This window comes from Heterodontus francisci, chromosome 23, assembly GCF_036365525.1.
Source record: "Heterodontus francisci isolate sHetFra1 chromosome 23, sHetFra1.hap1, whole genome shotgun sequence".
Classification (NCBI taxonomy): domain Eukaryota; kingdom Metazoa; phylum Chordata; class Chondrichthyes; order Heterodontiformes; family Heterodontidae; genus Heterodontus; species Heterodontus francisci.
This window is the reverse complement of record NC_090393.1, coordinates 74,020,505-74,043,488: the sequence shown is the minus strand read 5'-3', so window position 1 is coordinate 74,043,488 and position 22,984 is coordinate 74,020,505.

Below are 22,984 nucleotides of genomic sequence, written 5' to 3'. Positions count from 1 at the left end.
ATCCCGGATGCAGTTCAGTCAGTTACCCTGGAAACTGGGCAGTCAGTTACTCTGGAAACAGGGCAGTCAGTTATCCCGGAAACAGGGTTATCAGATACCCTGGAAACAGGGCAGTCAGTTATCCCGGAAACAGAGCAGTCAGTTACTTGGAAACAGGGCAGTCAGTTACCCTGGAGCCAGGGAAGTCAGTTACCCCGGAAACTGGGCAGTCAGTCACCCTGGAAAAAGGTTAGTCAGTTACCCGGAAACAGGGTGATCAGTTACCCCGGAAACAGGGCAGTCAGTTCCCCTGGAAACAGGGCAGTCAATTATCCTGGAAACAGGGCAGTCAGTTATCCCGGAAACAGGGCAGTTAGTTATCCCGGAAACAGGGCAGTCAGTTATCCCGGAAACAGGGCGGTCAGTTACCCCGGAAACAGGGCAGTCAGTTATCCTGGAAACAGGGTCATCAGTAACACTGGAAAGTGGGCAGTCAGTTACCCTGGAAACAGGGCAGTCAGTTATCCAGGAAACAGGGCAGACAGTTATCCTGGAAATAGGGCGGTCCGTTACCCCGGAAATAGGGCGGTCAGTTGTCCTGGAAACAGGGCAGTCAGTTACCCCGGAAACAGGGAGATCAGTTACCCCAGAAACAGGGCGGTCAGTTAACCTGGCAACAGGGCGGACAGTTATCCAGTAAACAGGGCAGTCAGTTATCCTGGAAACAGGGCAGTCAGTTCTCCCGGAAACAGGGCAGTCAGTTATCCCGCAAACAGGTTGATCAGTTACCCTGGAAACAGGACAGTCAGTTATCCCGGAAACAGGGTGATCAGTTACCCTGGAAACAGGGCAGTCAGTTACCCTGGAAAATGGGTGGTCAGTTACCCTGGAAACTGGGCAGTCAGTTACCCTGGAAACAGGGTGATCAGTTACCCTGGAAACTGGGCAGTCAGTTACCCTGGAAACAGGGCAGTCAGTTCTCCCGGAAACAGGGCAGTCAGTTATCCCGGATACAGGGCAGACAGTTATCGAGGAAATAGGGCGGTCCGTTACCCCGGAAATAGGGCGGTCAGTTGTCCTGGAAACAGGGCGGTCAGTTACCCCGGAAACAGGGAGATCAGTTACCCCAGAAACAGGGCAATCAGTTACCCTGGAAACAGGGAATTCAGTTATCCTGGAAACAGGGTGGTCAGTGACCCGGGAAACAGGGCAGTCAGTTACCCCGGAAAAAGGGTGATCAGTTATCCTGGAAACAGGGCAGTCAGTTACCCTGGAAACAGGGCAGTCAGTTATCCTGGAAACAGGGCAGTCAGTTATCCCTGAAACAGGGCAGTCAGTTAGCCCGGAAACAGGGTGATCAGTTACCCTGGAAACAGGGCAGTCAGTTACCCTGGAAACAGGGCAGTCAGTTAACCTGGAAACAGGGCAGTCAGTTATCCCGGATGCAGGGCAGTCAGTTACCCTGGAAACAGGGCGGACAGTTATCCAGTAAACAGGGCAGTCAGTTATCCTGGAAACAGGGCAGTCAGTTATCCTGGAAACAGGGCAGTCAGTTCTCCTGGAAACAGGGCAGTCAGTTATCCCGCAAACAGGGTGATCAGTTACCCTGGAAACAGGGCAGTCAGTTATCCCGGAAACAGGGTGATCAGTTACCCTGGAAACAGGGCAGTCAGTTACCCTGGAAACAGGGCAGTTAGTTATCCCGGAAACAGGGTGATAAGTTACCCTGGAAACTGGGCAGTCAGTTACCCTGGAAACAGGGCGGTCAGTTACCCCGGAAACAGGGCAGTCAGTTATCCTGGAAACAGGGTGATCAGTTATCCAGGAAACAGGGCAGACAGTTATCCTGGAAATAGGGCGCTCCGTTACCCCGGAAATAGGGCGTTCAGTTGTCCTGGAAACAGGGCGGTCAGTTACCCCGGAAACAGGGAGATCAGTTACCCCAGAAACAGGGCGGTCAGTTAACCTGGCAACAGGGCGGACAGTTATCCAGTAAACAATGCAGTCAGTTATCCTGGAAACAGGGCAGTCAGTTATCCTGGAAACAGGGCAGTCAGTTCTCCCGGAAACAGGGCAGTCAGTTATCCCGCAAACAGGGTGATCAGTTACCCTGGAAACAGGGCAGTCAGTTATCCCGGAAACAGGGTGATCAGTTACCCTGGAAACAGGGCAGTCAGTTACCCTGGAAAATGGGTGGTCAGTTACCCTGGAAACTGGGCAGTCAGTTACCCTGGAAACAGGGTGATCAGTTACCCTGGAAACTGGGCAGTCAGTTACCCTGGAAACAGGGCAGTCAGTTCTCCCGGAAACAGGACAGTCAGTTATCCCGGATACAGGGCAGACAGTTATCGAGGAAATAGGGCGGTCCGTTACCCCAGAAATAGCGCGGTCAGTTGTCCTGGAAACAGGGCAGTCAGTTATCCCAGAAACAGGGCTGTCAGTTAGCCCGGAAACAGGGTGATCAGTTACCCCGGAAAAAGGGTATTCAGTTACTCTGGAAACTGGGCAGTCAGTTACTCTGGAAACAGGGCAGTCAGTTACCACCGAAACAGGGCAGTCAGTTACCCTGGAAACTGGGCAGTCAGTTACCCTGGAAACAGGGCAGTCAGTTATCCCGGAAACAGGGAAGTCAGTTACCCCGGAAACTGGGCAGTCAGTCACCCTGGAAACAGGTTAGTCAGTTACCCCGGAAACAGGGTGATCAGTTACCCCGGAAACAGGGCAGTCAGTTCCCCTGGAAACAGGGCAGTCAATTACCCTGGAAACAGGGCAGTCAGTTATCCTGGAAACAGGGCAGTTAGTTATCCCGGAAACAGGGTGATGAGTTACCCTGGAAACTGGGCAGTCAGTTACCCTGGAAACAGGGCGGTCAGTTACCCCGGAAACAGGGCAGTCAGTTATCCTGGAAACAGGGTGATCAGTTACACTGGAAAGTGGGCAGTCAGTTACCCTGGAAACAGGGCAGTCAGTTATCCAGGAAACAGGGCAGATAGTTATCCTGGAAATAGGGCGCTCCGTTACCCCGGAAATAGGGCGTTCAGTTGTCCTGGAAACAGGGTGGTCAGTTACCCCGGAAACAGGGAGATCAGTTACCCCAGAAACAGGGCGGTCAGTTAACCTGGAAACAGGGCGGACAGTTATCCAGTAAACAGGGCAGTCAGTTATCCTGGAAACAGGGCAGTCAGTTACCCTGGAAACAGGGCAGTCAGTTCTCCCGGAAACAGGGCACTCAGTTATCCCGCGAACAGGGTGTTCAGTTACCCTGGAAACAGGACAGTCAGTTATCCCGGAAACAGGGTGATCAGTTACCCTGGAAACAGGGCAGTCAGTTACCCTGAAAACAGGGTGGTCAGTTACCCTGGAAACTGGGCAGTCAGTTACCCTGGAAACAGGGTGATCAGTTACCCAGGAAACTGGGCACTCAGTTACCCTGGAAACAGGGCAGTCAGTTCTCCCGGAAACAGGGCAGTCAGTTATCCCGGAAACAGGGAGATCAGTTACCCTGAAACAGGGCTTTCAGTTACCCCGGAAACAGGGTGATCAGTTATCCTGGAAACAGGGCAGTCAGTTAGCCTGGAAACAGGGCAGTCAGTTATCCCGGAAACAGGGCAGTCAGTTATCCCGGAAACAGGGTGATCAGTTACCCTGGAAACAGGGCAGTCAATTACCCCGGAAACAGGGCAGTCAGTCACCCTGAAAAAAGGGCAGTCAGTTATCCCGGAAGCAGGGTGATCAGTTCTCCAGTAAACAGGGCAGTCAGTTATCCTGGAAACAGGGCAGTCAGTTACCCTGGAAACTGGGCAGTCAGTTACCCTGGAAACAGGGCAGTCAGTTACCCCGGAAGCAGGGCAGTCATTTACCCTGGAAACAGGGCAGTCAGTTACCCCGGAAACTGGGCAGCCAGTTACCCTGGAAACAGGGCAATCAGTCACCCTGGAAACTGGTTAGTCAGTTACCCCGGAAACAGGGTGATCAGTTACCCTGGAAACAGGGCAGTCAGTTCCCCTGGAAACAGGGCAGTCAGTTACCCTGGAAACAGGGCAGTCAGTTAACCTGGAAACAGGGCAGTCAGTTATCCTTGAAACAGGGCTGTCAGTTACCCCGGAAATAGGTAGGTCAGTTATCCTGGAAACAGGGCGGTCAGTTACCCCGGAAACAGGGAGATCAGTTACCCCGGAAACAGGGCAATCAGTTACCCTGGAAACAGGGAAGTCAGTTATCCTGGAAACAGGGCAGTCAGTTACCCCGGAAACAGGGCAGTCAGTTACCCCGGAAAAAGGGTGATCAGTTATCCTGGAAACAGGGCAGTCAGTTAGCCTGGAAACAGGGCAGTCAGTTACCCTGGAAACAGGGCAGTCAGTTATCCTGGAAACAGGGCAGTCAGTTATCCCGGAAACAGGGCAGTCAGTTAGCCCGGAAACAGGGTGATCAGTTACCCTGGAAACAGGGCAGTCAGTTACCCCGGAAACAGGGCAGTCAGTTACCCTGGAAACAGGGCAGTCAGGTATCCCGGATGCAGTTCAGTCAGTTACCCTGGAAACTGGGCAGTCAGTTACTCTGGAAACAGGGCAGTCAGTTATCCCGGAAACAGGGTTATCAGATACCCTGGAAACAGGGCAGTCAGTTATCCCGGAAACAGAGCAGTCAGTTACTTGGAAACAGGGCAGTCAGTTACCCTGGAGCCAGGGAAGTCAGTTACCCCGGAAACTGGGCAGTCAGTCACCCTGGAAAAAGGTTAGTCAGTTACCCGGAAACAGGGTGATCAGTTACCCCGGAAACAGGGCAGTCAGTTCCCCTGGAAACAGGGCAGTCAATTATCCTGGAAACAGGGCAGTCAGTTATCCCGGAAACAGGGCAGTTAGTTATCCCGGAAACAGGGCAGTCAGTTATCCCGGAAACAGGGCGGTCAGTTACCCCGGAAACAGGGCAGTCAGTTATCCTGGAAACAGGGTCATCAGTAACACTGGAAAGTGGGCCGTCAGTTACCCTGGAAACAGGGCAGTCAGTTATCCAGGAAACAGGGCAGACAGTTATCCTGGAAATAGGGCGGTCCGTTACCCCGGAAATAGGGCGGTCAGTTGTCCTGGAAACAGGGCAGTCAGTTACCCCGGAAACAGGGAGATCAGTTACCCCAGAAACAGGGCGGTCAGTTAACCTGGCAACAGGGCGGACAGTTATCCAGTAAACAGGGCAGTCAGTTATCCTGGAAACAGGGCAGTCAGTTCTCCCGGAAACAGGGCAGTCAGTTATCCCGCAAACAGGTTGATCAGTTACCCTGGAAACAGGACAGTCAGTTATCCCGGAAACAGGGTGATCAGTTACCCTGGAAACAGGGCAGTGAGTTACCCTGGAAAATGGGTGGTCAGTTTCCCTGGAAACTGGGCAGTCAGTTACCCTGGAAACAGGGTGATCAGTTACCCTGGAAACTGGGCAGTCAGTTACCCTGGAAACAGGGCAGTCAGTTCTCCCGGAAACAGGGCAGTCAGTTATCCCGGATACAGGGCAGACAGTTATCGAGGAAATAGGGCGGTCCGTTACCCCGGAAATAGGGCGGTCATTTGTCCTGGAAACAGGGCGGTCAGTTACCCCGGAAACAGGGAGATCAGTTACCCCAGAAACAGGGCAATCAGTTACCCTGGAAACAGGGAATTCAGTTATCCTGGAAACAGGGTGGTCAGTGACCCGGGAAACAGGGCAGTCAGTTACCCCGGAAAAAGGGTGATCAGTTATCCTGGAAACAGGGCAGTCAGTTACCCTGGAAACAGGGCAGTCAGTTATCCTGGAAACAGGGCAGTCAGTTATCCCGGAAACAGGGCAGTCAGTTAGCCCGGAAACAGGGTGATCAGTTACCCTGGAAACAGGGCAGTCAGTTACCCTGGAAACAGGGCAGTCAGTTAACCTGGAAACAGGGCAGTCAGTTATCCCGGATGCAGGGCAGTCACTTACCCTGGAAACAGGGCGGACAGTTATCCAGTAAACAGGGCAGTCAGTTATCCTGGAAACAGGGCAGTCAGTTATCCTGGAAACTGGGCAGTCAGTTCTCCTGGAAACAGGGCAGTCAGTTATCCCGCAAACAGGGTGATCAGTTACCCTGGAAACAGGGCAGTCAGTTATCCCGGAAACAGGGTGATCAGTTACCCTGGAAACAGGGCAGTCAGTTACCCTGGAAACAGGGCAGTTAGTTATCCCGGAAACAGGGTGATAAGTTACCCTGGAAACTGGGCAGTCAGTTACCCTGGAAACAGGGCGGTCAGTTACCCCGGAAACAGGGCAGTCAGTTATCCTGGAAACAGGGTGATCAGTTATCCAGGAAACAGGGCAGACAGTTATCCTGGAAATAGGGCGCTCCGTTACCCCGGAAATAGGGCGTTCAGTTGTCCTGGAAACAGGGCGGTCAGTTACCCCGGAAACAGGGAGATCAGTTACCCCAGAAACAGGGCGGTCAGTTAACCTGGCAACAGGGCGGACAGTTATCCAGTAAACAATGCAGTCAGTTATCCTGGAAACAGGGCAGTCAGTTATCCTGGAAACAGGGCAGTCAGTTCTCCCGGAAACAGGGCAGTCAGTTATCCCGCAAACAGGGTGATCAGTTACCCTGGAAACAGGGCAGTCAGTTATCCCGGAAACAGGGTGATCAGTTACCCTGGAAACAGGGCAGTCAGTTACCCTGGAAAATGGGTGGTCAGTTACCCTGGAAACTGGGCAGTCAGTTACCCTGGAAACAGGGTGATCAGTTACCCTGGAAACTGGGCAGTCAGTTACCCTGGAAACAGGGCAGTCAGTTCTCCCGGAAACAGGACAGTCAGTTATCCCGGATACAGGGCAGACAGTTATCGAGGAAATAGGGCGGTCCGTTACCCCAGAAATAGCGCGGTCAGTTGTCCTGGAAACAGGGCAGTCAGTTATCCCAGAAACAGGGCTGTCAGTTAGCCCGGAAACAGGGTGATCAGTTACCCCGGAAAAAGGGTATTCAGTTACTCTGGAAACTGGGCAGTCAGTTACTCTGGAAACAGGGCAGTCAGTTACCACCGAAACAGGGCAGTCAGTTACCCTGGAAACTGGGCAGTCAGTTACCCTGGAAACAGGGCAGTCAGTTATCCCGGAAACAGGGAAGTCAGTTACCCCGGAAACTGGGCAGTCAGTCACCCTGGAAACAGGTTAGTCAGTTACCCCGGAAACAGGGTGATCAGTTACCCCGGAAACAGGGCAGTCAGTTCCCCTGGAAACAGGGCAGTCAATTACCCTGGAAACAGGGCAGTCAGTTATCCTGGAAACAGGGCAGTTAGTTATCCCGGAAACAGGGTGATGAGTTACCCTGGAAACTGGGCAGTCAGTTACCCTGGAAACAGGGCGGTCAGTTACCCCGGAAACAGGGCAGTCAGTTATCCTGGAAACAGGGTGATCAGTTACACTGGAAAGTGGGCAGTCAGTTACCCTGGAAACAGGGCAGTCAGTTATCCAGGAAACAGGGCAGATAGTTATCCTGGAAATAGGGCGCTCCGTTACCCCGGAAATAGGGCGTTCAGTTGTCCTGGAAACAGGGTGGTCAGTTACCCCGGAAACAGGGAGATCAGTTACCCCAGAAACAGGGCGGTCAGTTAACCTGGAAACAGGGCGGACAGTTATCCAGTAAACAGGGCAGTCAGTTATCCTGGAAACAGGGCAGTCAGTTACCCTGGAAACAGGGCAGTCAGTTCTCCCGGAAACAGGGCACTCAGTTATCCCGCGAACAGGGTGTTCAGTTACCCTGGAAACAGGACAGTCAGTTATCCCGGAAACAGGGTGATCAGTTACCCTGGAAACAGGGCAGTCAGTTACCCTGAAAACAGGGTGGTCAGTTACCCTGGAAACTGGGCAGTCAGTTACCCTGGAAACAGGGTGATCAGTTACCCAGGAAACTGGGCACTCAGTTACCCTGGAAACAGGGCAGTCAGTTCTCCCGGAAACAGGGCAGTCAGTTATCCCGGAAACAGGGAGATCAGTTACCCTGAAACAGGGCTTTCAGTTACCCCGGAAACAGGGTGATCAGTTATCCTGGAAACAGGGCAGTCAGTTAGCCTGGAAACAGGGCAGTCAGTTATCCCGGAAACAGGGCAGTCAGTTATCCCGGAAACAGGGTGATCAGTTACCCTGGAAACAGGGCAGTCAATTACCCCGGAAACAGGGCAGTCAGTCACCCTGAAAAAAGGGCAGTCAGTTATCCCGGAAGCAGGGTGATCAGTTATCCAGGAAACAGGGCAGTCAGTTACCCTGGAAACTGGGCAGTCAGTTACCCTGGAAACAGGGCAGTCAGTTACCCCGGAAGCAGGGCAGTCATTTACCCTGGAAACAGGGCAGTCAGTTACCCCGGAAACTGGGCAGCCAGTTACCCTGGAAACAGGGCAATCAGTCACCCTGGAAACCGGTTAGTCAGTTACCCCGGAAACAGGGTGATCAGTTACCCTGGAAACAGGGCAGTCAGTTCCCCTGGAAACAGGGCAGTCAGTTACCCTGGAAACAGGGCAGTCAGTTAACCTGGAAACAGGGCAGTCAGTTATCCTTGAAACAGGGCGGTCAGTTACCCCGGAAATAGGTAGGTCAGTTATCCTGGAAACAGGGCGGTCAGTTACCCCGGAAACAGGGAGATCAGTTACCCCGGAAACAGGGCAATCAGTTACCCTGGAAACAGGGAAGTCAGTTATCCTGGAAACAGGGCAGTCAGTTACCCCGGAAACAGGGCAGTCAGTTACCCCGGAAAAAGGGTGATCAGTTATCCTGGAAACAGGGCAGTCAGTTAGCCTGGAAACAGGGCAGTCAGTTACCCTGGAAACAGGGCAGTCAGTTATCCTGGAAACAGGGCAGTCAGTTATCCCGGAAACAGGGCAGTCAGTTAGCCCGGAAACAGGGTGATCAGTTACCCTGGAAACAGGGCAGTCAGTTACCCCGGAAACAGGGCAGTCAGTTACCCTGGAAACAGGGCAGTCAGGTATCCCGGATGCAGTTCAGTCAGTTACCCTGGAAACTGGGCAGTCAGTTACTCTGGAAACAGGGCAGTCAGTTATCCCGGAAACAGGGTTATCAGATACCCTGGAAACAGGGCAGTCAGTTATCCCGGAAACAGGGCAGTCAGTTACTTGGAAACAGGGCAGTCAGTTACCCTGGAGCCAGGGAAGTCAGTTACCCCGGAAACTGGGCAGTCAGTCACCCTGGAAAAAGGTTAGTCAGTTACCCGGAAACAGGGTGATCAGTTACCCCGGAAACAGGGCAGTCAGTTCCCCTGGAAACAGGGCAGTCAATTATCCTGGAAACAGGGCAGTCAGTTATCCCGGAAACAGGGCAGTTAGTTATCCCGGAAACAGGGCAGTCAGTTATCCCGGAAACAGGGCGGTCAGTTACCCCGGAAACAGGGCAGTCAGTTATCCTGGAAACAGGGTCATCAGTAACACTGGAAAGTGGGCAGTCAGTTACCCTGGAAACAGGGCAGTCAGTTATCCAGGAAACAGGGCAGACAGTTATCCTGGAAATAGGGCGGTCCGTTACCCCGGAAATAGGGCGGTCAGTTGTCCTGGAAACAGGGCAGTCAGTTACCCCGGAAACAGGGAGATCAGTTACCCCAGAAACAGGGCGGTCAGTTAACCTGGCAACAGGGCGGACAGTTATCCAGTAAACAGGGCAGTCAGTTATCCTGGAAACAGGGCAGTCAGTTCTCCCGGAAACAGGGCAGTCAGTTATCCCGCAAACAGGGTGATCAGTTACCCTGGAAACAGGGCAGTCAGTTACCCTGGAAAATGGGTGGTCAGTTACCCTGGAAACTGGGCAGTCAGTTACCCTGGAAACAGGGTGATCAGTTACCCTGGAAACTGGGCAGTCAGTTACCCTGGAAACAGGGCAGTCAGTTCTCCCGGAAACAGGGCAGTCAGTTATCCCGGATACAGGGCAGACAGTTATCGAGGAAATAGGGCGGTCCGTTACCCCGGAAATAGGGCGGTCAGTTGTCCTGGAAACAGGGCGGTCAGTTACCCCGGAAACAGGGAGATCAGTTACCCCAGAAACAGGGCAATCAGTTACCCTGGAAACAGGGAATTCAGTTATCCTGGAAACAGGGTGGTCAGTGACCCGGGAAACAGGGCAGTCAGTTACCCCGGAAAAAGGGTGATCAGTTATCCTGGAAACAGGGCAGTCAGTTACCCTGGAAACAGGGCAGTCAGTTATCCTGGAAACAGGGCAGTCAGTTATCCCGGAAACAGGGCAGTCAGTTAGCCCGGAAACAGGGTGATCAGTTACCCTGGAAACAGGGCAGTCAGTTACCCTGGAAACAGGGCAGTCAGTTAACCTGGAAACAGGGCAGTCAGTTATCCCGGATGCAGGGCAGTCAGTTACCCTGGAAACAGGGCGGACAGTTATCCAGTAAACAGGGCAGTCAGTTATCCTGGAAACAGGGCAGTCAGTTATCCTGGAAACTGGGCAGTCAGTTCTCCTGGAAACAGGGCAGTCAGTTATCCCGCAAACAGGGTGATCAGTTACCCTGGAAACAGGGCAGTCAGTTACCCTGGAAACAGGGTGGTCAGTTACCCTGGAAACTGGGCAGTCAGTTACCCTGGAAACAGGGTGATCAGTTACCCTGGAATCTGGGCAGTCAGTTACCCTGGAAACAGGGCAGTCAGTTACCCTGGAAACTGGGCAGTCAGTTACCCTGGAAACAGGGCAGTCAGTTATCCCGGAAACAGGGTTATCAGTTACCCTGGAAACAGGGCAGTCAGTTATCCCGGAAACAGGGCAGTCAGTTATCCCGGAAATAGGGTGATCAGTTACCCTGGAAACTGGGCAATCAGTTCCCCTGGAAACAGGGCAGTCAGTTACCCCGGAAACAGAGTAGTCAGTTACCCTGGAAACAGGGCAGTCAGTTATCCCGGAAACAGGGTGATCAGTTACCCTGGACACAGGGCAGTCAGTTAGCCTGGAAACAGGGCAGTCAGTTATCCCGGAAACAGGGCAGTCAGTTATCCCGGAAACAGGGTGATCAGTTACCCTGGAAACAGGGCAGTCAGTTATCCCGGAAGCAGTGTGATCAGTTACCCTGGAAAAAGGGCAGTCAGTTATCCCGGAAGCAGTGTGATCAGTTACCCTGGAAACTGGGCAGTCAGTTACCCTGGAAACAGGGCAGTCAGTCACCCTGGAAAATGGGTGGTCAGTTACCCTGGAAACTGGGCAGTCAGTTACCCTGGAAACAGGGTGATCAGTTACCCCTGAAACTGGGCAGTCACTTACCCTGGAAACAGGGCAGTCAGTTCTCCCGGAAACAGGGCAGTCAGTTATCCCGGATACAGGGCAGACAGTTATCGAGGTAATAGGGCGGTCCGTTACCCCGGAAATAGGGCGGTCAGTTGTCCTGGAAACAGGGCGGTCTGTTACCCCGGAAACAGGGAGATCAGTTACCCCAGAAACAGGGCGGTCAGTTAACCTGGAAACAGGGCGGACAGTGATCCAGTAAACAGGGCAGTCAGTTATCCTGGAAACAGGGCAGTCAGTTATCCCGGAAACAGGGTGATCAGTTACCCTGGAAACAGGGCAGTCAGTTACCCCGGAAACAGGACAGTCAGTTACCCTGGAAAAAGGGCAGTCAGTTATCCCGGAAGCAGTGTGATCAGTTACCCTGGAAAAAGGGCAGTCAGTTATCCCGGAAGCAGTGTGATCAGTTACCCTGGAAACTGGGCAGTCAGTTACCCTGGAAACAGGGCAGTCAGTCACCCTGGAAAATGGGTGGTCAGTTACCCTGGAAACTGGGCAGTCAGTTACCCTGGAAACAGGGTGATCAGTTACCCCTGAAACTGGGCAGTCACTTACCCTGGAAACAGGGCAGACAGTTCTCCCGGAAACAGGGCAGTCAGTTATCCCGGATACAGGGCAGACAGTTATCGAGGTAATAGGGCGGTCCGTTACCCCGGAAATAGGGCGGTCAGTTGTCCTGGAAACAGGGCGGTCTGTTACCCCGGAAACAGGGAGATCAGTTACCCCAGAAACAGGGCGGTCAGTTAACCTGGAAACAGGGCGGACAGTGATCCAGTAAACAGGGCAGTCAGTTATCCTGGAAACAGGGCAGTCAGTTATCCTGGAAACAGGGTGATCAGTTCTCCTGGAAACAGGGCAGTCAGTTATCCCGCAAACAGGGTGATCAGTTACCCTGGAAACAGGGCAGTCAGTTATCCCGGAAACAGGGTGATCAGTTACCCTGGAAACAGGGCAGTCAGTTACCCTGGAAACAGGGCGGTCAGTTACCCTGGAAACTGGGCAGTCAGTTACCCTGGAAACAGGGTGATCAGTTACCCTGGAAACTGGGCAGTCAGTTACCCTGGAAACAGGGCAGTCTGTTACCCTGGAAACTGGGCAGTCAGTTATCCCGGAAACAGGGCAGTCAGTTATCCCGGAAATAGGGTGATCAGTTACCCTGGAAACTGGGCAATCAGTTCCCCTGGAAACAGGGCAGTCAGTTACCCCGGAAACAGAGTAGTCAGTTACCCTGGAAACAGGGCAGTCAGTTATCCCGGAAACAGGGTGATCAGTTACCCTGGAAACAGGGCAGTCAGTTAGCCTGGAAACAGGGCAGTCAGTTATCCCGGAAACAGGGCAGTCAGTTATCCCGGAAACAGGGTGATCAGTTACCCTGGAAACAGGGCAGTCAGTTACCCCGGAAACAGGACAGTCAGTTACCCTGGAAAAAGGGCAGTCAGTTATCCCGGAAGCAGTGTGATCAGTTACCCTGGAAACTGGGCAGTCAGTTACCCTGGAAACAGGGTGATCAGTTACCCCGGAAACAGGGCAGGCAGTTCCCCTGGAAAGAGGGCAGTCAGTTACCCTGGAAACAGGGCAGTCAGTTAACCAGGAAACAGGGCAGTCAGTTATCCTTGAAACAGGGCGGTCCGTTACCCCGGAAATAGGTAGGTCAGTAATCCTGGAAATAGGGCGGTCAGTTACCCCGGAAACAGGGAGATCAGTTACCCCAGAAACAGGGCGGTCAGTTAACCTGGCAACAGGGCGGACAGTTATCCAGTAAACAGGGCAGTCAGTTATCCTGGAAACAGGGCAGTCAGTTCTCCCGGAAACAGGGCAGTCAGTTATCCCGCAAACAGGGTGATCAGTTACCCTGGAAACAGGGCAGTCAGTTATCCCGGAAACAGGGTGATCAGTTACCCTGGAAACAGGGCAGTCAGTTACCCTGGAAAATGGGTGGTCAGTTACCCTGGAAACTGGGCAGTCAGTTACCCTGGAAACAGGGTGATCAGTTACCCTGGAAACTGGGCAGTCAGTTACCCTGGAAACAGGGCAGACAGTTCTCCCGGAAACAGGGCAGTCAGTTATCCCGGATACAGGGCAGACAGTTATCGAGGAAATAGGGCGGTCCGTTACCCCGGAAATAGGGCGGTCAGTTGTCCTGGAAACAGGGCGGTCAGTTACCCCGGAAACAGGGAGATCAGTTACCCCAGAAACAGGGCGGTCAGTTAACCTGGAAACAGGGCGGATAGTTATCCAGTAAACAGGGCAGTCAGTTATCCTGGAAATAGGGCAGTCAGTTAGCCTGGAAACAGGGCAGTCAGTTATCCCGGAAACAGGGCAGTCAGTTATCCCGGAAACAGGGTGATCAGTTACCCTGGAAACAGGGCAGTCAGTTACCCCGGAAAAAGGACAGTCAGTTACCCTGGAAAAAGGGCAGTCAGTTATCCCGGAAGCAGTGTGATCAGTTACCCTGGAAACAGGGCAGTCAGTTATCCCGGAAACAGGGTTATCAGTTACCCCGGAAACAGGGTGATCAGTTACCCCGGAAACAGGGCAGTCATTTATCCTGGAAAAAGGGTATTCAGTTACTCTGGAAACTGGGCAGTCAGTTACCCTGGAAACAGGGCAGTCAGTTACCACCGAAACAGGGCAGTCAGTTACCCTGGAAACTGGGCAGTCAGTTACCCCGGAAACTGGGCAGTCAGTCACCCTGGAAACAGGTTCGTCAGTTACCCCGAAAACAGGGTGATCAGTTACCCCGGAAACAGGGCAGTCAGTTCCCCTGGAAACAGGGCAGTCAATTACCCTGGAAACAGGGCAGTCAGTTATCCTGGAAACAGGGCAGTTAGTTATCCCGGAAACAGGGTGATAAGTTACCCTGGAAACTGGGCAGTCAGTTACCCTGGAAACAGGGCGGTCAGTTATCCTGGAAACAGGGTGATCAGTTACACTGGAAAGTGGGCAGTCAGTTACCCTGGAAACAGGGCAGTCAGTTATCCAGGAAACAGGGCAGACAGTTATCCTGGAAATAGGGCGGTCCGTTACCCCGGAAATAGGGCGGTCAGTTGTCCTGGAAACAGGGCGGTCAGTTACCCCGGAAACAGGGAGATCAGTTACCCCAGAAACAGGGCGGTCAGTTAACCTGGAAACAGGACGGACAGTTATCCAGTAAACAGGGCAGTCAGTTATCCTGGAAACAGGGCAGTCAGTTATCCTGGAAACAGGGCAGTCAGTTCTCCCGGAAACAGGGCGGTCAGTTATCCCGCAAACAGGGTGATCAGTTACCCTGGAAACAGGGCAGTCAGTTATCCCGGAAACAGGGTGATCAGTTACCCTGGAAACAGGGCAGTCAGTTATCCCGGAAACAGGGAGATCAGTTTCCCTGAAACAGGGCTTTCAGTTATCCTGGAAACAGGGTGGTCAGTGACCCTGGAAACAGGGCAGTCAGTTCTCCCGGAAACAGGGCAGTAAGTTATCCCGGAAACAGGGAGATCAGTTACCCTGAAACAGGGCTTTCAGTTATCCTGGAAACAGGGTGGTCAGTGACCCTGGAAACAGGGTGGTCAGTTACCCCGGAAACAGGGTGATCAGATATCCTGGAAACAGGGCGGTCAGTTACCCTGGAAACAGGGCAGTCAGTTACCCCGGAAACAGGGTGATCAGTTATCCTGGAAACAGGGCAGTCAGTTAGCCTGGAAACAGGGCAGTCAGTTATCCCGGAAACAGGGCAGTCAGTTATCCCGGAAACAGGGTGATCAGTTACCCTGGAAACAGGGCAGTCAGTTACCCCGGAAACAGGGCAGTCAGTCACCCTGGAAAAAGGGCAGTCAGTTATCCCGGAAGCAGGGTGATCAGTTCCCCTGGAAACTGTGCAGTCAGTTACCCTGGAAACAGGGCAGTCAGTTACCCTGGAAACTGGGCAGTCAGTTAACCCTGAAACAGGGCAGTCAGTTATCCCGGAAAAAGGGTGATCAGTTACCCCGTAAACTGGGCAGTCAGTTACCCTGGAAACAGGGCAGTCAGTTACCCCGGAAACAGGGTGATCAGATATCCTGGAAACAGGGCGTTCAGTTACCCCGGAAACAGGGCAGTCAGTTACCCCGGAAACAGGGTGATCAGTTATCCTGGAAACAGGGCAGTCAGTTAGCCTGGAAACAGGGCAGTCAGTTATCCCGGAAACAGGGCAGTCAGTTATCCCGGAAACAGGGTGATCAGTTACCCTGGAAACAGGGCAGTCAGTTACCCCGGAAACAGGACAGACAGTCACCCTGGAAAAAGGGCAGTCAGTTATCCCGGAAGAAGGGTGATCAGTTATCCAGTAAACAGGGCACTCAGTTATCCTGGAAACAGGGCAGTCAGTTATCCCGGAAACAGGGCAGTCAGTTATCCTGGAAACAGGGTGATCAGTTACCCTGGAAACAGGGCAGTCAGTTACCCCGGAACCAGGGCAGTCAGTTACCCCGGAAACAGGGTGATCAGTTATCCTGGAAACAGGGCAGTCAGGTAGCCTGGAAACAGGGCAGTCAGTTACCCCGGAAACAGGGCAGTCAGTTACACTGGAAACAGGGCAGTCAGTTATCCCGGAAACAGGGCAGTCAGTTATCCCGGAAACAGGGTGATCAGTTACCCTGGAAACAGGGCAGTCAGTTACCCCGGAAACAGGGCAGTCAGTTACCCTGGAAACAGGGCAGTCAGTTATCCCGGAAACAGGGCAGTCAGTTACCCTGGAAACTGGGCAGTCAGTTACTCTGGAAACAGGGCAATCAGTCATCCCGGAAACAGGGTTTTCAGTTACCCTGGAAACAGGGCAGTCCGTTACCCCGGAAACAGGGCATTCAGTTACCCTGGAAACTGTGCAGTCAGTTACCCTGGAAACAGGGCAGTCAGTTGTCCCGGAAACAGGGTTATCAGTTACCCCGGAAACAGGGTGATCAGTTACCCCGGAAACAGGGCAGTCATTTATCCTGGAAAAAGGGTATTCAGTTACTCTGGAAACTGGGCAGTCAGTTACCCTGGAAACAGGGCAGTCAGTTACCACCGAAACAGGGCAGTCAGTTACCCTGGAAACTGGGCAGTCAGTTAACCTGGAAACAGGGCAGTCAGTTTTCCCGGAAACAGGGTTATCAGATACCCTGGAAACAGGGCAGTCAGTTATCCCGGAAGCAGAGCAGTCAGTTACTTGAAAACAGGGCAGTCAGTTACCCTGGAAACAGGTTAGTCAGTTACCCCGAAAACAGGGTGATCAGTTACCCCGGAAACAGGGCAGTCAGTTCCCCTGGAAACAGGGCAGTCAATTACCCTGGAAACAGGGCAGTCAGTTATCCTGGAAACAGGGCAGTTAGTTATCCCGGAAACAGGGTGATAAGTTACCCTGGAAACTGGGCAGTCAGTTACCCTGGAAACAGGGCGGTCAGTTATCCTGGAAACAGGGTGATCAGTTGCACTGGAAAGTGGGCAGTCAGTTACCCTGGAAACAGGGCAGTCAGTTATCCAGGAAACAGGGCAGACAGTTATCCTGGAAATAGGGCGGTCCGTTACTCCGGAAATAGGGCGGTCAGTTGTCCTGGAAACAGGGCGGTCAGTTACCCCGGAAACAGGGAGATCAGTTACCCCAGAAACAGGGCGGTCAGTTAACCTGGAAACAGGACGGACAGTTATCCAGTAAATAGGGCAGTCAGTTATCCTGGAAACAGGGCAGTCAGTTATCCTGGAAACAGGGCGGTCAGTTACCCCGGAAACAGGGCAGTCAGTTACCCCGGAAACAGGGTGATCAGTTATCATGGAAACAGGGCAGTCAGTTAGCCTGGAAACAGGGCAGTCAGTTATCCCGGAAACAGGGCAGTCAGTTATCCCGGAAACAGGGTGATCAGTTACCCTGGAAACAGGGCAGTCAGTTATCCCGGAAACAGGGAGATCAGTTACCCTGAAACAGGGCTTTCAGTTATCCTGGAAACAGGGTGGTCAGTGACCCTGGAAACAGGGCAGTCAGTTCTCCCGGAAACAGGGCAGTCAGTTATCCCGGAAATAGGGAGATCAGTTACCCTGAAACAGGGCTTTCAGTTATCCTGGAAACAGGGTGGTCAGTGACCCTGGAAACAGGGTGGTCAGTTACCCCGGAAACAGGGTGATCAGATATCCTGGAAACAGGGCGGTCAGTTACCCCGGAAACAGGGCAGTCAGTTACCCCGGAAACAGGGTGATCAGTTATCCTGGAAACAGGGCAGTCAGTTAGCCTGGAAACAGGGCAGTCAGTTATCCCGGAAGCAGGGCAGTCAGTTATCCCGGAAACAGGGTGATCAGTTACCCTGGAAACAGGGCAGTCAGTCACCCTGGAAAAAGGGCAGTCAGTTATCCCGGAAGCAGGGTGATCAGTTCCCCTGGAAACTGGGCAGTCAGTTATCCTGGAAACAGGGCAGTCAGATACCCCGGAAACAGGGCAGTCAGTTACCCTGGAAACTGGGCAGTCAGTTAACCCTGAAACAGGGCAGTCAGTTCTCCCGGAAAAAGGGTGATCAGTTACCCCGTAAACTGGGCAGTCAGTTACCCTGGAAACAGGGCAGTCAGTTACCCCGGAAACAGGGTGATCAGATATCCTGGAAACAGGGCGTTCAGTTACCCCGGAAACAGGGCAGTCAGTTACCCCGGAAACAGGGTGATCAGTTATCCTGGAAACAGGGCAGTCAGTTAGCCTGGAAACAGGGCAGTCAGTTATCCCGGAAACAGGGCAGTCAGTTATCCCGGAAACAGGGTGATCAGTTACCCTGGAAACAGGGCAGTCAGTTACCCCGGAATCAGGGCAGACAGTCACCCTGGAAAAAGGGCAGTCAGTTATCCCGGAAGAAGGGTGATCAGTTATCCAGTAAACAGGGCACTCAGTTATCCTGGAAACAGGGCAGTCAGTTATCCCGGAAACAGGGCAGTCAGTTATCCTGGAAACAGGGTGATCAGTTACCCTGGAAACAGGGCAGTCAGTTACCCCGGAAACAGGGCAGTCAGTTACCCCGGAAACAGGGTGATCAGTTATCCTGGAAACAGGGCAGTCAGTTATCCCGGAAGCAGGGCAGTCAGTTATCCCGGAAACAGGGTGATCAGTTACCCTGGAAACAGGGCAGTCAGTTACCCCGGAAACAGGGCAGTCAGTCACCCTGGAAAAAGGGCAGTCAGTTATCCCGGAAGCAGGGTGATCAGTTCCCCTGGAAACTGGGCAGTCAGTTATCCTGGAAACAGGGCAGTCAGATACCCCGGAAACAGGGCAGTCAGTTACCCTGGAAACTGGGCAGTCAGTTAACCCTGAAACAGGGCAGTCAGTTATCCCGGAAAAAGGGTGATCAGTTACCCCGTAAACTGGGCAGTCAGTTACCCTGGAAACAGGGCAGTCAGTTACCCCGGAAACAGGGTGATCAGATATCCTGGAAACAGGGCGTTCAGTTACCCCGGAAACAGGGCAGTCAGTTACCCCGGAAACAGGGTGATCAGTTATCCTGGAAACAGGGCAGTCAGTTAGCCTGGAAACAGGGCAGTCAGTTATCCCGGAAACAGGGCAGTCAGTTATCCCGGAAACAGGGTGATCAGTTACCCTGGAAACAGGGCAGTCAGTTACCCCGGAATCAGGGCAGACAGTCACCCTGGAAAAAGGGCAGTCAGTTATCCCGGAAGAAGGGTGATCAGTTATCCAGTAAACAGGGCACTCAGTTATCCTGGAAACAGGGCAGTCAGTTATCCCGGAAACAGGGCAGTCAATTATCCTGGAAACAGGGTGATCAGTTACCCTGGAAACAGGGCAGTCAGTTACCCCGGAAACAGGGCAGTCAGTTACCCCGGAAACAGGGTGATCAGTTATCCTGGAAACAGGGCAGTCAGGTAGCCTGGAAACAGGGCAGTCAGTTACCCCGGAAACAGGGCAGTCAGTTACCCTGGAAACAGGGCAGTCAGTTATCCCGGAAACAGGGCAGTCAGTTACCCTGGAAACTGGGCAGTCAGTTACTCTGGAAACAGGGCAATCAGTCATCCCGGAAACAGGGTTATCAGTTACCCTGGAAACAGGGCAGTCCGTTACCCCGGAAACGGGGCAGTCAGTTACCCTGGAAACTGTGCAGTCAGTTACCCTGGAAACAGGGCAGTCAGTTATCCCGGAAACAGGGTTATCAGTTACCCCGGAAACAGGGTGATCAGTTACCCCGGAAACAGGGCAGTCATTTATCCTGGAAAAAGGGTATTCAGTTACTCTGGAAACTGGGCAGTCAGTTACCCTGGAAACAGGGCAGTCAGTTACCACCGAAACAGGGCAGTCAGTTACCCTGGAAACTGGGCAGTCAGTTACCCTGGAAACAGGGCAGTCAGTTTTCCCGGAAATAGGGTTATCAGATACCCTGGAAACAGGGCAGTCAGTTATCCCGGAAGCAGAGCAGTCAGTTACTTGGAAACAGGGCAGTCAGTTACCCTGGAAACAGGGAAGTCAGTTACCCCGGAAACTGGGCAGTCAGTCACCCTGGAAACAGGTTAGTCAGTTACCCCGAAAACAGGGTGATCAGTTACCCCGGAAACAGGGCAGTCAGTTCCCCTGGAAACAGGGCAGTCAATTACCCTGGAAACAGGGCAGTCAGTTATCCTGGAAACAGGGCAGTTAGTTATCCCGGAAACAGGGTGATAAGTTACCCTGGAAACTGGGCAGTCAGTTACCCTGGAAACAGGGCGGTCAGTTATCCTGGAAACAGGGTGATCAGTTACACTGGAAAGTGGGCAGTCAGTTACCCTGGAAACAGGGCAGTCAGTTATCCAGGAAACAGGGCAGACAGTTATCCTGGAAATAGGGCGGTCCGTTACCCCGGAAATAGGGCGGTCAGTTGTCCTGGAAACAGGGCGGTCAGTTACCCCGGAAACAGGGAGATCAGTTACCCCAGAAACAGGGCGGTCAGTTAACCTGGAAACAGGACGGACAGTTATCCAGTAAACAGGGCAGTCAGTTATCCTGGAAACAGGGCAGTCAGTTATCCTGGAAACAGGGTGGTCAGTTACCCCGGAAACAGGGCAGTCAGTTACCCCGGAAACAGGGTGATCAGTTATCCTGGAAACAGGGCAGTCAGTTAGCCTGGAAACAGGGCAGTCAGTTATCCCGGAAACAGGGCAGTCAGTTATCCCGGAAGCAGGGTGATCAGTTCCCCTGGAAACTGGGCAGTCAGTTACCCCGGAAACAGGGCAGTCAGTCACCCTGGAAAAAGGGCAGTCAGTTATCCCGGAAGCAGGGTGATCAGTTCCCCTGGAAACTGTGCAGTCAGTTACCCTGGAAACAGGGCAGTCAGTTATCCTGGAAACTGGGCAGTCAGTTAACCCTGAAACAGGGCAGTCAGTTATCCCGGAAAAAGGGTGATCAGTTACCCCGTAAACTGGGCAGTCAGTTACCCTGGAAACAGGGCAGTCAGTTACCCCGGAAAGAGGGTGATCAGATATCCTGGAAACAGGGCGTTCAGTTACCCCGGAAACAGGGCAGTCAGTTACCCCGGAAACAGTGTGATCAGTTATCTTGGAAACAGGGCAGTCAGTTAGCCTGGAAACAGGGCAGTCAGTTATCCCGGAAACAGGGCAGTCAGTTATCCCGGAAACAGGGTGATCAGTTACCCTGGAAACAGGGCAGTCAGTTACCCCGGAAACAGGGCAGACAGTCTCCCTGGAAAAAGGGCAGTCAGTTATCCCGGAAGAAGGGTGATAAGTTATCCAGTAAACAGGGCAGTCAGTTATCCTGGAAACAGGGCAGTCAGTTATCCCGGAAACAGGGCAGTCAGTTATCCTGGAAACAGGGTGATCAGTTACCCTGGAAACAGGGCAGTCAGTTACACCGGAAACAGGGCAGTCAGTTACCCTGGAAACAGGGCAGTCAGTTACCCTGGAAACTGGGCAGTCAGTTACTCTGGAAACAGGGCAGTCAGTCATCCCGGAAACAGGGTTATCAGTTACCCCGGAAACAGGGCAGTTAGTTACCCTGGAAACTGGGCAGTCAGTTACCCTGGAAACAGGGCGTTCAGTTACCCCGGAAACAGGGCAGTCAGTTACCCCGGAAACAGGGTGATCAGTTATCCTGGAAACAGGGCTGTCAGTTAGCCTGGAAACAGGGCAGTCAGTTATCCCGGAAACAGGGCAGTCAGTTATCCCGGAAACAGGGTGATCAGTTACCCTGGAAACAGGGCAGTCAGTTACCCCGGAAACAGGGCAGACAGTCACCCTGGAAACAGGACAGTCAGTTATCCCGGAAGATGGGTGATCAGTTATCCAGTAAACAGGGCAGTCAGTTTTCCTGGAAACAGGGCAGTCAGTTATCCCGGAAACAGGGCAGTCAGTTATCCTGGAAACAGGGTGATCAGTTACCCTGGAAACAGGGCAGTCAGTTACCCTGGAAACAGGGCAGTCAGTTATCCCGGAAACAGGGCAGTCAGTTACCCTGGAAACTGGGCAGTCAGTTACTCTGGAAACAGGGCAGTCAGTCATCCCGGAAACAGGGTTATCAGTTACCCTGGAAACAGGGCAGTCAGTTACCCCGGAAACAGGGCAGTCAGTTACCCTGGAAACTGGGCAGTCAGTTACCCTGGAAACAGGGCAGTCATTTATCCCGGAAACAGGGTTATCAGTTACCCTGGAAACAGGGCAGTCAGTTATCCCGGAAACAGGGCAGTCAGTTATCCCGGAAATAGGGTGATCAGTTACCCTGGAAACTGGGCAATCAGTTCCCCTGGAAACAGGGCAGTCAGTTACCCCGGAAACAGTGCAGTCAGTTACCCTGGAAACAGGGTAGTCAGTTATCCCGGAAACAGGGCAGTCATTTACCCTGGAAAAAGGGTATTCAGTTACTCTGGAAACTGGGCAGTCAGTTACCCTGGAAACAGGGCAGTCAGTTACCACCGAAACAGGGCAGTCAGTTATCCCGGAAACAGGGTTATCAGATACCCTGGAAACAGGGCAGTCAGTTATCCCGAAAACAGAGCAGTCAGTTACTTGGAAACAGGGCAGTCAGTTACCCTGGAAAAAGGGAAGTCAGTTACCCCGGAAACTGGGCAGTCAGTCACCCTGGAAACAGGGCAGTCAGTTACCCTGGAAACAGGGCAGTCAGTTACCCTGGAAACAGGGCAGTCAGTTATCCCGGAAACAGGGTTATCAGATACCCTGGAAACAGGGCAGTCAGTTATCCCGAAAACAGAGCAGTCAGTTACTTGGAAACAGGGCAGTCAGTTACCCCGGAAACAGGGCAGTCAGTTATCCCGGAAACAGGGTGATCAGTTACCCTGGAAACAGGGCAGTCAGTTACCCCGGAAACAGGGCAGACAGTCACCCTGGAAAAAGGGCAGTCAGTTATCCCGGAAACAGGGCAGTCAGTTACCCTGGAAACAGGGCAGTCAGTTACCCTGGAAACTGGGCAGTCAGTTACTCTGGAAACAGGGCAGTCAGTTACCCCGGAAACAGGGCAGTCAGTTACCCTGGAAACAGGGCAGTCAGTTACCCTGGAAACTGGGCAGTCAGTTACTCTGGAAACAGGGCAGTCAGTCATCCCGGAAACAGGGCAGTCAGTTACCCTGGAAACAGGGCAGTCAGTTACCCCGGAAACAGGGCAGTCAGTTACCCTGGAAACAGGGCAGTCAGTTACCCTGGAAACTGGGCAGTCAGTTACTCTGGAAACAGGGCAGTCAGTCATCCCGGAAACAGGGTTATCAGTTACCCCGGAAACAGGGCAGTCAGTTACCCTGGAAACTGGGCAGTCAGTTACCCTGGA